Genomic DNA, 13,287 nt, shown 5'->3' on the forward strand with positions numbered 1-13,287 from the left:
AAGGCAGACTGACTGAAATACACTGCTGAGGGGGGCAGTGGGTAATTCAGGAGAGGCTTGCAGCACCATCATGTAGGTGTCTCCCTGGCCAGGGATGGAACTTGTTTGCTGCAGTGGCTGCAAATAGCTTCAGAGTTGCTTCTTAACCCCGTGCACCACCAGGGAGGCACCATTTCTATTGTCTTGTTTAGTACTTCTATTGATTTTTTGTTTCAATATTTGCTGAGGTTAGTATATGATGACCTTTTTGTTTGACCCATTGGACAGTCTGGTCTCTAACTCATCAGATGGGCCATATTATTACTCTTCTCTTCCTTCTTCATGTTACATAATTTAGGTGTATGTTACTTCGATATTCATTGAACAGTTGGCTTATAATAACCCCTTTAAGATTTCTTTGTGGGTTTGCGTTGATATGTTCTTTTAGTTTTTGCTTTTCAGTGAAGTTCCCTATTCTTTCTGTCTTGATGCTAACCTTGCAGAGTAAGGATTCTAGGCTGGAACTATTTTTAAGTAGTTTGAATATCTCCTGCCAATCCCTTCATGCTTTTCATATTTCTTAGCTCCAGTGTATCTAATTGTAACTGCCTGTTCCTGTTTCATATCCTCCTCCTTTTATTTATTTATTTTTTTTGAGTTTCATAAGTGTTTATACTGTTACCTTGAACTCTTTGGTAATGTTCCATAGTTTTGCTGGATTGAGACTCTTAGATTTTTATTTTTATGTGGCTTTTCTGTTTATTTGTTTCAGCCTTTGTGGTATGTTCTCCTATCTCCACAATTTTAGTTTTTTTTTTTTTTTAAGATTTATTTATTTATACATACAAGAACTGGGGTACAGGTCAGAGGTGTGGAGGGGTGAAAGGATTCACCAAAGACTGAGTGGGGAACAGAACAGGCAGATTGACTGAAATACACTGCTAAGGGGAGCAGCGGGTGAGTCAGGAGAGGTTTGCTGTGCCATGTGGGTAGCTCCCTGGTCAGGGATCAAACTCATGCTGCAGTGGCTGCAGATAGCTTCATAGGTTGTGTCCCAACCCCTTGTGCCACCAGGGAGCCCCACAATTTAAGTTTTTGTAAGTTGTTTTAGGGTTAGACTTTCAGTGTTACTTTGGCTTATTTTGAAGTAATTAAAGACTTAGTACTGGTAAAGGGTAGTAGGTTAAAAAAAAGACCAAGGCAGTAGGAAACTGAAGGATCACCTACCATAAGCATCAAAAATGCATGCTCCCTTCTGTGCTATGGATCTCAGAGTTGTGTGGTGGAGATGTAGCAATCCCCTCCTCTAAACTAGTCTTGTATAGTCTTGGGTTAGTTTCCACCTCCACACTATTTTTGAGCAATAAAATGCAATGCTGGGCATAGATTGTAGTTGATATGGGGTTGGGATTTGATCTTTTTTCTAGTACAGGCCTCTATTGGGCTGTTTGTACCTCTTAATAGGTGCTTAAACTCTAATTAATCCAAGTGCTCATTTGTTGTCTTGGTTTTAGTTCTGAGGAGGTGGGGCATTAGATGTTTTGAATATCCCAGCCTCAACTTTGAGTACTAGCCTCTTCTTATAAGGAGACACAGGTAATCTGACCTGTTTCTCTCAACCAGTCAAGGCTCCAGCTATTCCATATCCAGAGCCTCAGGCTCAAGCCAGCAATCCTTGATCTGCATGCCTGCACCCACAGTTCTCTAACAGTGCATCCTCTGTCTGGGCACCAACTCTGCAAGCCCCCTATGCAGCACAGAGTCAGGTCTCAAGAGTCCCCAGTGTTGGTGTGTGCTACTGAGCTAGTCACTAGAGGAGCTCCACACAGCAGTCATTCCTCTTTTTTGTGGGTTATTCTACTTTGGTATCATTGTAAACACAGTTCATTTTAAGTTTTTCCAAACCCATTTCAGCTGGACCATTCTTCCTGGTTGTGCTGTCATTGTCCATTTTTCCCTTTGGCTTTGTTCTGCTGAAATATAGTTGTGAGTATATGGAGGAGGTAAGCCCAGCATCCTCACTCCGCTGCCATCTTTCCAGACTAACCTTTACAGATATCTTTACTTCAAATATTAGTTCTTCATGAAAGGTATTAGCTCTGGAACACTTTTTTTTTTTTTAATAGAGGCATGTTTTATTTATTTATTTATTTGTTTGTTTGTTTTTGTTTATACATGCACTGGGTACAGTCAGAAGCACGGGAGGGTGAGAGAATTCACCAGAGCCAGAGCGGGGAGCAGAGCAGGCAGAAGGACTGAAGTACACTGCTGAGGGGAGCAGCGGGTGGCAGGAGAGGTCTGCACGCCATGTGGGACCCTCCTCCGGTGGCCCGGGAGCAGCCGGGGATCGAACCAGCGCTGCAGAGGCTGAGGGCAGCTTCGCAACCCAGCGCTCAACCGCTGCGCCACCGGGGAGGCCCCTGGAACACTTTTTGTTCCAATCCCAACACAGAAACTCCTCCTGTCCCAGGATTGGCAACTACCACGTACAATCTGCACGACTGCTTCCTGACTTTTATAGATTTCCCTTTGCTTTTTGAAATTTGGCAGTCTTTTTTTCACTGGCCTCCTTCCACTGCATATGAAATCATTTTATAATATCATGGCTTTCATTATCAAAACCCACTTATCAAGCATCTAGCGATAACACATCCAATTTTTCTTTTCAGATCTGGTTGATAAAGTAAAATACACAATCTTAAAAGCAACTACATTAAAAACAAAAACAACATTTACTATTTTACTTAAAATCAAAGTTAAAATAGTATATGAAAATGCTTCTTTTGTAATCACATAATTAAATATTTCTTGTCAATTTTGTTTATCTCAGCTGTTTCCTTTGAAAACATTTTGTTATAGAAATGGATTTTGAGAAAAGTGTTTGAACCTTACAGTTTTTGCTTTTCCAAATGCAAGTTTTTCCAGTGTTTACTGCTAACACTTGGATTAAAAATTTCAGTGGAAGGTTTTAGAGCATATAGATCTTTCCATGGGATTTTTGTCTCAATTACAGACATCTGTTCATGTCTCAAATGAAACAATTCGAAGCCAACTATAAATGTAATAATAAATCAATAGCTGGTATTGCTGGGCATAGCACACTCAGCATAAAAAGTAAGCTAAGGAGGATGTGATAAGAAAAGAAAATTTGTTTTAGCAATTCATCTCTTAATAATGTAAAGTGTCAACATAAGAATTCTTTAAACACAGAAGTGATTTGTATCTTGACAGTGTTTCTTTGAGGTCTTCTGGGAACAAATCTTAAACTGTTGAGCAATTCTGACTTATGCAAGCACATACTTTATTACTCATCTGAGAAGCAGAATGACTAGTCAGAGAATGAAACTGCTCCGTGTTTCTAGAGGCAGCTGGAAAGACAAGTCTGCAGAAGTTGGCAAGGTGGCAACATTGTAATGTGTGCTCGGACCCTGGGTCTTCTAAATATGCACAGGGGGGTTTACCAAATTTTCGAAAGGTTCTTCATGCTTTCCAAAATACCTAAAAGTAGGTTGGAATAAATTAAAATCAGAGACAAGTTTACTCCCGTAATTTTAATATTGGAAAACCCACATAAGAATTGAAATTTAATTTGGGGGATTTTCCCCCTGGTTTCAAAATTTGTATCCATTATTATAAAAACTAAAAGTTTAAAACCACTTTTACACTTAAAAATGGTTAATAACATAAATCTTATATGTATTTTTCACAATTTTTAAAAAAGAATTTAAAAGGAACCTCATGGAGGAAACCTATTAAAGTCTTAAAAATATACACGATATGAAACATTTCTGGTTATACATCTACTATCTACCCAATTACTCTCTTAAAAACCATAATACTATAATTTTCCATAAGTCTAACTTTTAATAACATAAACTCTTTGAGAAATGTCCAGGAAACAAGAAAGCAAAAGTTCTTTTAATAGTTGAGATAGTGATCACAATGTCCTAGATTTTCTTTGCACAGAATTTCTAATAGTTCTTACTTACATGCAATTTTTATAAGCTAAGTAATATTTCTCATCCAATTGAAGATTAAAAGCAGAAAATTATTAAGGTGAGTAAATTACTAAGGATAGGAGTCTTGATAGGAGAGGGGAAAAGTAGCTGATTACCTAACAAAGGATAAACAACAAACAACAAAAATTCCCCCCAAAAGCAGATTTAAAAGGGAAGGGGGGGTGGGGAATTTTTATTTAATGGGGACAGTGTTTCAGTTTCGGATGATGAAAAAGTTCTGAAGATTGATGGTGGCGAAAATTGCATAATATTGTGAATGTTCTTGATATCAAGTTAAAGTTAGCTAACTTGGTTAAGTTTTATATTATGTATATTTCATTGCAATAAAAAAAACAGTAAAAGAAAAAAGAAAGCTAGATATTGAAAGAGTCTCTAACTGATAAAGCCGATTCACTCTTTTGTAAGAAGTTTCTGCAAGTTAGCAGAACCAAAAACTCCAAAGAATGACAGATCAGCTGTCGGTCTGACTCAGAAAGGCTGGTTTGAGGAAAGGGTGACTTAAAATGCTGATATTTGAGGCGGTAAGGCAGTCATTGTAAGTGCATTCAATACAGTCAAGTAGCAGTTAAGAGGTTTTTTTATATGCAATTTTTGGGTAATTTATGATCCCTCTTCTGTTCAGGAATTTATAATCTAATTAAGATAACACAATATTTTGGGATAAAGCAAATTAGCATAGCATATCTTCCTGCTTTCTAGTCCTTTCATAATCTGACCCTATTCTATTTTTTACTACTCATCATAGAGAACATTCTTTTTTAGTAAGGCAGATTTGCTAAGTCTCCTCCACAGTGATTATAAACAAGGGGGGCTTTTCTTTCCAAAAAAGGCAAAAATTGTATCAGGGACCAGAAAGCCTTTCTAGGCATGAAGGTATAAAGAGTATGACTCAGTCAGTTTTCTTGCATTTGTAGCTGGGTTGGAGGGCAGTGAGCAGGTAGGTAGTCTTTGGAAAAGCTCCACGTGGATACCAGAGAGAACCCCTAAAACAATCTGGCCTGGTAACAGGGGCCTTACTGCTTTAATTCACACTACTGGCTACCTCTTCCTGCTCTAATTGATGCTTGACACTCATCATAGAGTTTTCTTCTTTCTCTCTGCTCAAAAACCATTCTTCCCTAAGACAAAGTATACGGAGTTCATTTGGGTTTAGTTTCCTTATTTATAAGTACATTCCCTATTTATAAGATTCCTTGAGATCACCTGAAAAGAGCCTGAAACTCTGGTGTAAGAACTACCAAGTTTTGAAATCTCAGCTCTTTGATCTGGGCAAAGTACTTGTAATTTGCATTTTGTTCTTCTATAATATGGCTGTCTTGAGGATTAAATGACACAATACACATGTTTAGGGCAACACCTGGTGTAGAGAAAGGACACACATATCTACATCCTATGTTAACTAATAATTTATACACTGCAACATTGCCATTACTGTAGTCTTTGTTCTCTGTTGGTCTTGTGTTCACTCTTCTTTTCTCTCCTTATCAGCTGTGTGCATTCTGTGGATATACTCATTTAGTTATTATTTAATCCAAACGTATATTTGTAGTTAACTATCATATTATAGAAGTGTCAGGCATTGTAAGACAAAAATCACCAAGAATCACTCTACCCAGAGACTACCACTTTTAAAATTAGGCTGCATGCTTTCCTATACTCTATTTTGTCACCTGCTTTATTTTCTTGAACACATCTACAAGACCAAAGGTTCAACCCTGGGGATAACTCATGTGGTTTTACTCACTATGGCCCTGGTTTAGCTGATAGCTCATACATAGAAGGTGCTCAAAAAACAAAAACTGAAAGGAGTTTGTGTCAATAAAACACATCCACAAAAATCATTAAACTTAATATTCTATGTAAGTTTGTCAGAATTCCTGTGTCTTGGAAACTTGTTTGCAATTTGTTTCAGATACATGGAAAATATTTTTTATATATACATGAAAAATTAAAAGCATGTTTTAAACAAAGGCACAAAAGATAACAGCATACATTATAGAACCAAGTCACTCAGAATCAACATACTTTTAAGATTTTGACAGTTTTTCTTTAATTTTTTAAGTAAAAGAAGTAAAACATGGCAGATAAAGTTAAAGCCTGCCTGCCTTCCTTTCTTCCTCTCTCCTTTTCTCCCTCCTTCCCTCCCTGCCTTCATTCTACTTTGGCAACAACAGTCATGACTTTGGTGTATATTTTTGCAGTCCATGTCTATACTTATATAAAGTAGCTGATCAATACAGGCTTGGTGGGATTTTGTCATTTGTGGATATCATAGTGTATATACAGTTCTGTAATGTGTTCTTTTCCCACTCTACAAAGGTTTTTTTGTTTGTTTGTTTTTGTTTTTTTGTTTTTATTTATACAAGCACTGGGCACAGTCAGAATCGCGGGAGGGTGAGAGAACTCACCTGAGCCAGAGCGGGGAGCAGAACAGGCAGAAGGACAGAAGTACACTGCTGAGGGGAGCAGCGGGCGGCAGGAGAGGTCTGCGCGCCATGTGGGACCCTCCTCCCGTGGCCGGGGAGCAGCCCGGAATCGAACCAGCTGCCGGCAGCTTCGCAACCCAGCGCCCAACCGCTGCGCTACCGGGGAGGCCCCTCTACAAAGGTTTTAAATTATATTTATAATCATTTATCCTTTGGAAAGTACAGAACTACTGATAGTTCATTCACTTAGCTATTGTATATATTTCATCATTTGAATATACCTACCTTTATTTTCCTACTGTTCCTCATTACTGGGTATTTAGGTTGTTACTCTGTAAATATAAAATGTTATTAAGTTTTTTACTTACATTTTAAGTTCTTTTATTTACAACATTTCAGTTGACTTTTTAAAAAAAAATTATGTATACATTTTTGAAGATAAAGCAAAGGCAGGACAAAAAAGAATGGTGGCCAGTCCCTCACATGGTGGTGCTGTGGAAAGAAGATGGGTAGATAAGGAGAGAAGCTACACGGGTGTGCAAGTGTGATGTTGTCACGGGACTTACTATTCTCAGCCAGGGACTTATTCTGCTCCCAATACTGTGCAAGATGCCTGGGTAGAGTAAAGGATAACACTGAAAAATGAAATTGAATCCTAAATTGCACAGTATTGGCTTAATTATCAGAGTGAAAAAGAGAAAACAGGAAGGAGAACGGAGAAGATTCCCAGGAGGAGCAGCAGCAGGGTAAAAAGCGCGGGGATAGGATTTAGCAAGGAAAGTGGGGTGGACGCAGAACAGGGACTCCCAAGGTTGTGAAGTAATCTGGAAAGAATGACAATCATTACTGTTTCTTTTGAGATTAAAATGTCACAAGAGTTTGTTAATTAAAAAGTAAATTGGATTGGCTATTACATCGCTATTAGCCCACACCATTACCTGTCTAGATTTCGGTGGCAGAAATTATGGTTAGGAGACCCAGAGATAGATCAGGATTTGGCCTCCTGTCTATTCTATTCCGTATTTCCGCACAATTTATGCACATGTCGTTGCACCAAATCCACAGCCCCCAGTTGGAAAGACAGTCCAGTGGCTGAAAAGGAAAACCACAATCTCAGTTTCTAGTATGCATTACTGTTCTACACATCTTAAAATACTTTTCACAATACACCGCACTGGGGTTGATTAAAGCAAACATACCTAAATTTGGAGATCTACCATTTATCTATATAACGTCCTCCTTTATTCCTTGATCCCAGGAAACAGCAGCTCTGCTTTTCCGCCCTGACTCTGGCACGCAGAGTCTTGGCACTCTTGGTAACGTGGAGTCCCCATCGGGCCTGTTAACTTACTTTCTTCCCCAAGCCTGGTGTGAGCGGCTTGAGGAAGCAGTGGTTTAACCGAGCGAGTCCCCAACTTTTAAGCCCCGTGGAGTTGAGGGGCACCACTGGAGTCGGGGGCGGGTGACCCCCGGGCAAGGGTCCAGGCCGGCGGGCGCGCTGGCAGGTGGCGGGGGCGCGGGGCGCGGGCGCCGGCCGGGGCAGGAAGCGGGCGGGGCGGGCGGCCGGCGAGCAGCAGGGCCGCGGGCGCCCCGCCCGGGCTGGTATGCGGCCGAGAGTGACGCGGGAGGCGGGTCACGTGACGCCCGTGGAATGCCAACAATGTAGCGAATGTCCCACTTGGGTCTGCGCGTAGGAACCGCGGCGTGAGCGCCCCGGGAAGATGGAGCAGCCTCCGCCCGCACCCCCGCCGTCAGGGGCCCCCAGCTCCCCGCGGGGCCCGCAGCCGCTCCAGCCGCCCGCGCCCGGCCCCCCGGCGCACGAGGCCCCGGAACCGCCGGCGAGGACGTCCCCGCGGGTGTAGACCGCGCCCTAGAGGTGAGGGGGCAGGGGCGGGGGGCGTGTAGCGGAGACTTCGCGGCGAGGGTGCGAGTCTCGGCGGCCGAGAGCCCCCGGGCTCCCAGCGCCCACCCTCGGGTGGCGGCTCCGGGGAGGGCGCCCGCTTCGGCGGCGCGTCCGCCGAGGGGCGGGGAGCGGCGGAGGAAGTTTGTCCGGACCGGGGCCCGCGCCCTGCCCCCACGGTCTCCTGCAGTCCGGGCCGGCGCCGCCCTCGCCCGCGGCGCTTCGTCGCGGCGTCCGGAGTCGCCTCGCCCGTTCCCGGGGAGCCGCGGAGTCGGGGGCGACCGCGGGGCTCCGCGCTTTGTTGTGCACGAGCGGCGGCGTCGCGGCGACCCGGCCTTCTCCGGAGGCCGTCAGCGCGGCCTCCCGCCTCCGCCGTCCCGGGCAGCCGAGCTCCGAGCCGGACGCCTCGACGGGCGCGGGGCGGGCGGGCGGCCTGGCAGCCCCGGGGTCCCGCGCCCGGCCGCGCTGTGCCCCCGCCCCCCGTCAGCCGCGGAGGTCGCGCCGTCGTCCCCACCCCCACCCGCACCCGCACGGGGCGCGCTGTCGGTTCCCGGCCGCCTCCCCTCCCCGAGGCCGCCCCGTCGTCTCCCTCCCCGCCTTCCGCGCCGCCGCCGGCCACCCCCGCCCCCGCGAGACCGCGCTGCCGTCCCCCCGGGCGGCGCAGCCCTGCGAGGCCGGGGCAGCCAGGCCCGGCCCGAGAGTCCGGCCCGCGCCGCCCCGACCTGCCTGAGCGCCCGCGGGTCTTCGCCCGCAGCAGCCCGGGCTCGCGGGCGCTCGGGCGGCCGTGGGAGCGGCGGCCGCTGCGTGCACACTCGCCGCGCGCGCTCGGCCGGCCGGCCCGGAGCCCGGCTTTTCTGATGCAACCTCCGCGCCGTTAGTCCCCGCTGGACTCTGCGGGCGCCGGGCGCCGTGTAACTCACTTGTTGCCGGCCGCGTCTCCGGCCTCACTGCGGAGCTTCGCGGAGAGCATCTCCCCCCGGGCGCAGGCCGGCCTCGGAGCCGGGCAGGAGCGCCGCCCGCGAGCGAGCCTTGCGCCCGCAGATTCCGAGCCCCTCGGGCAGGGGCAAGGCTGACGCCGGGCGGCGAAAGCACACCTGACGGCGCGGGGGGCCGGGGTCCCGGGGTCCCGGGCCGCCCTGCGGCGTGTGCCGAGGCCCTCGAATGAAAAGTACTCGTTTTCAGGCGTCGCGGCTCAAGTCCACTTTACTTGTAGCTTTTATTATGTTGACAACATTTTAAAGAAATGTCTGCATTTTCACACACGTGGAATAGAAGTGTCCTGCACATCCCATTTATGTATCTTAATGTAATAGGTAATCTGGACTTTTAAAAGTGATTTCTCTATTAAAACAGAGACCATACATTTCACAGGTAAAAATTCACTGGCCATACACCTCTCTCACAAAGTATTCAAGTTAATGCATACATTTAAAAGGCACGTTTATCCACATTTTACCGAGAAACTGAAATAAACAGAATTTGAGTGCCAAAATGTGTGTGATCTTCGTATAGGTGTTCTGTTTAAATTTTAACTTAGCAGACGAAGGGCCCTTCTATTAGGAATGGAGAAAGTAATCCATGGCTTATTATTAGGAAATTTGTACTAAATAGATTTTGCTCCACATTTTAGTTAAACCTCAGCTTAAATCCCTGTATGATGGATGACCATTTTTGAGTATTCAATAGAGACTAAACTGCTCTGTGTCTTTTAACTGTTTTCTTTACCAACTCTTGTGACAAGCTAGTAACACAAAATTCTCCCAAAATTAAGAACGCAGAGTGATTAAGAAAGTCTGTTTTAAGTTATAATAGCCAAGACGCTGTGTTATTTAGCCTCGTAAAATTTGGTCTCATTATCCACGTATATAGAGCTATTTAATGAAGATGCCAGCATTCCTTTGAAATTAAAATTGCTGAACATTTAATATCAAAATGTCCAGCAATTTTAAAAAGTATTTGGGTAGAAGACACCATGTAAAATTATTAAGGTACATTACTAGATTCATGGAATTTTAGAACTGGGAGGGATTCTTTTAGCCTCTCCGTCTAGTTTGAAATAGTTTTGAATTTAAGTGTAAATTGGAGCTCTACATAATTCTTTCCCTTAGCAAATCGCAGGGTCGGTGGGAGGGATTTTTCTTTCGTGGGAGGGGAATGTTTTTACAATAAGATGCCTTGTTATTTTAAATTCTGTGTTGTAAATAGCCAGCTCTAGGCTCCCAAATTCCTCTGTGTGTGAGGGTTGGGGGAGGTGTTGACGCTGATAAATTCAACTTCAACACACTGGAAGGATTTGGGGAAATTTGGGGGTGGGGTGGTTATACTTCCAAGGTATGGAAAAAAACAAAAAAGACAGTTCTTGAGCTGCTTTTGTGTTTTATTTCATGGCTCCCACAATGTGAAACTTTTAAATAATATTCCCTACTGATTTTTTTTTTTAAGTGGGCTTGAGTAAATACAGAAGATAAATTTGGTGTGTTTACTTTGTTTTGGCTCTAAATCTGCTCAAAGAGTACCAAAATATCCTGATAGCAGAAAGAAGGGGTTGGATTTGATAATCCCTGAAATGACTGACTTCCAAGCTCCAAAAATACCCTGAATCTCCTATCATTTTAAAAAAGCTTATTGCTTTCGTAATTCCCCCAAATTGCACAAGTTCGGAGTCACCATTCCCACTGTATGCTGGGTGGCTGTCACTCTTTGGTTCTATGAAATGGGACCTTATTAGGTAGAACACCCTGTGAGTGGCACCTGCAATTTACAGGTAGTTGTGCTTGACCCACCCGTTTCACTGAGTTAGCTAGCTCTTCTCTCAATACTTTTATGGCTAATGTTTTTTGATTTATAGTTTGATTTTGAAAGTATTATTAAAACAAAGTAATGTTGGAAATAAAGATAACGGTTATGATGCTGTTAGGATGGACATTTGTCATTTCATGTTTACCATTCACTGTGTGCAAACTTTGTAGCTTACCATTTTGACCATGTCAACCTAATTGTTACAAGTGGTTTTTTAAGTTAGTTAAATACTTTTTGTTCATGTGCCCATATTTAACATTCATAGGAATTTTTCTGGGGGACAAATGAAACATCTCAGATTTTTAATAGTGGCTTGCATTTGTTGTTAAGTAACTTTTATGCTATTGTGGCACAGAGCAGATTGTATAACTCCTAAATTAGGGTGGTAAGGATTTTCTTAAGAATGTAAATTGGCTTTTGAATGGAGTAGGCCTCTATTTGGAGCATTGGCCTCTGGCCTCCAGGCAGTTATCTGAGCTGGAATGCTAAGGACCAGCATGTTCCATTACTAATTAACTCCATCCTACCTCATAAGTCTCACTCCTGTGTTTCCGTTCAAATGTATCCAGATAACACCTGCCCCCATTCCCAACATTGTCTGCCTATTCATCTTTCTCCTCTGTTTGAGCCTTTTCACAGGAAGTTCCAGATTCCAAGAATAGCTTCACACTTCCTCCATCATATCATAGTCCTTAAGTCTTTACAATTTTGATTAAATGATCCTTTCTCTAGGGGACTTCCTTGAAATAGACTGGGATTCTTTGGACATCACAGTAATACCTCTTTCCATAAGTTGACTCTCAGTTAACATATGTATTCTGACTCCCAAATTGGGGTAAATCCAAAACTTGGATGGGGGCTGGGTAACAGGAAGCATAGCTTTTTCAAAGATTGAAAATCCCTGCTGGATTGTGGTATGCTGCAAAGAGCAGACAATAAATTTATCTACAACTTGATCATTCCATTTAGATATCTTGACTACAAACCTCACCATTTTTTATGCTGTTATTCATACATATATGTCATTACAAATACCACATGTCAATACAAAATTAATAGAAAATGTGGCTTGCTTTTCCTCTGGATTGCAGATTTATTTAGAGGTAGGACCCCAGGGTACCTGGGTGAAACCTCATAATGTCTAGCACAGTGTTTAGTAATTCTAAACCCATGTGGACCTTTTGATGACACTATTTATTGGAGAGTTTTCTTGGCTCTCCAAAGGAATCACTGATTTCTGTACAGATCTTCATTATGAGGGGTAGCCCCTCTAGTATGGTTTCCTGGCCTGGACAGTACTGGAGAGAGAGAGCAGCATGATAGTTTATAATTTTGACATTCAGCATCTGACTGGGTGTCTGTCCAGTCTACCTGACTTCATTTTAGTTTTCTTGAAATGATGTGATTTAAATAGTAGATAGAATTTTAGGCACAAGAAATAATGGTTTTAGAAATGTTAACGTGTCAGTAGTGTGGAGACACAGATATGATTGGTTCCTTGGTGTTTGATATGTTTGGCAGCCAGTTTTGATTCATGAAGCATTAGTAGGAATTAGAATAAAAATTATTGAACTGCAGTTACCAGGCCTCCCCGGTGGCGCAGCGGTTGAGCACTGGGTTGCGAAGCTGCCCGCACCTCTGCAGCGCCGGTTCGATCCCCGGCTGCTCCCCGGCCACCGGAGGAGGGTCCCACATGGCGCACAGACCTCTCCTGCCGCCCGCTGCTCCCCTCAGCAGTGTACTTCAGTCCTTCTGCCTGCTCTGCTCCCCACTCTGGCTCTGGTGAATTCTTTCACCCTCCCGCGCTTCTGACTGTACCCAGTCCTTGTATAAATAAATAAATAATAAAATCTTTAAAAAAAAAAAAAAAAAGAACTGCAGTTACCATTTTCCAGAATTAGGTTAAGAATTAGAATTGGGTATAGTAGAGCCACATTAAATTTCAGTGATACTTAAAGTATCACTTTTAAATTTAGATATTACACAAGTCATTTACTCTAAGTATATGGTGTAGTATTTGTCTCAGTTCAAGGTTTGACAGTGAGGTGTTTTTGTTTTGAGTTGTGATTCCATCGAACTCTTGCAGCAGTGGCTGGCAATAGCTTCATAGTGCTGAGACTTAACCCCTTGTGCCACCAGGGAGGCTGAGTTGTGTTTTAAACTT

The 13,287-nt window shown here is 43.7% G+C and overlaps 1 protein-coding gene and 1 long non-coding RNA gene across 4 annotated transcripts in view; one reads left to right on the plus strand and one right to left on the minus strand.

The window, feature by feature from the left end:
* Positions 1-2,753: 2,753 nt before the first annotated feature.
* Positions 2,754-7,930, minus strand: LOC119259792 (uncharacterized). Of its 2 annotated transcripts, XR_005128570.2 has the most exons (5): positions 7,624-7,930; positions 7,363-7,516; positions 6,710-6,756; positions 5,431-5,497; positions 2,754-3,477 (listed from the first exon to the last, which is right to left on the minus strand). It is a non-coding gene; the product is annotated as an uncharacterized LOC119259792 (long non-coding RNA). The 2 variants fall into 2 exon arrangements; XR_005128569.2 differs by lacking the exon at positions 5,431-5,497.
* Positions 7,931-8,235: 305 nt separating this feature from the next.
* The window catches only part of LATS2 (large tumor suppressor kinase 2), a 69,822-nt gene continuing 64,770 nt past the window's right edge, over positions 8,236-13,287 (plus strand). For both annotated transcript variants that reach the window (XM_054701968.1, XM_037527350.2), the window contains exon 1: positions 8,236-8,300. The gene's annotated coding sequence lies outside the window, so the exon portion shown is untranslated. The remainder of the gene's footprint in view (positions 8,301-13,287) is intronic.

Source organism: Talpa occidentalis, unplaced genomic scaffold (genome assembly GCF_014898055.3).
Source record: "Talpa occidentalis isolate TD23 unplaced genomic scaffold, MPIMG_talOcc4v2.1 talOcc4.5, whole genome shotgun sequence".
Classification (NCBI taxonomy): Eukaryota; Metazoa; Chordata; class Mammalia; order Eulipotyphla; family Talpidae; genus Talpa; species Talpa occidentalis.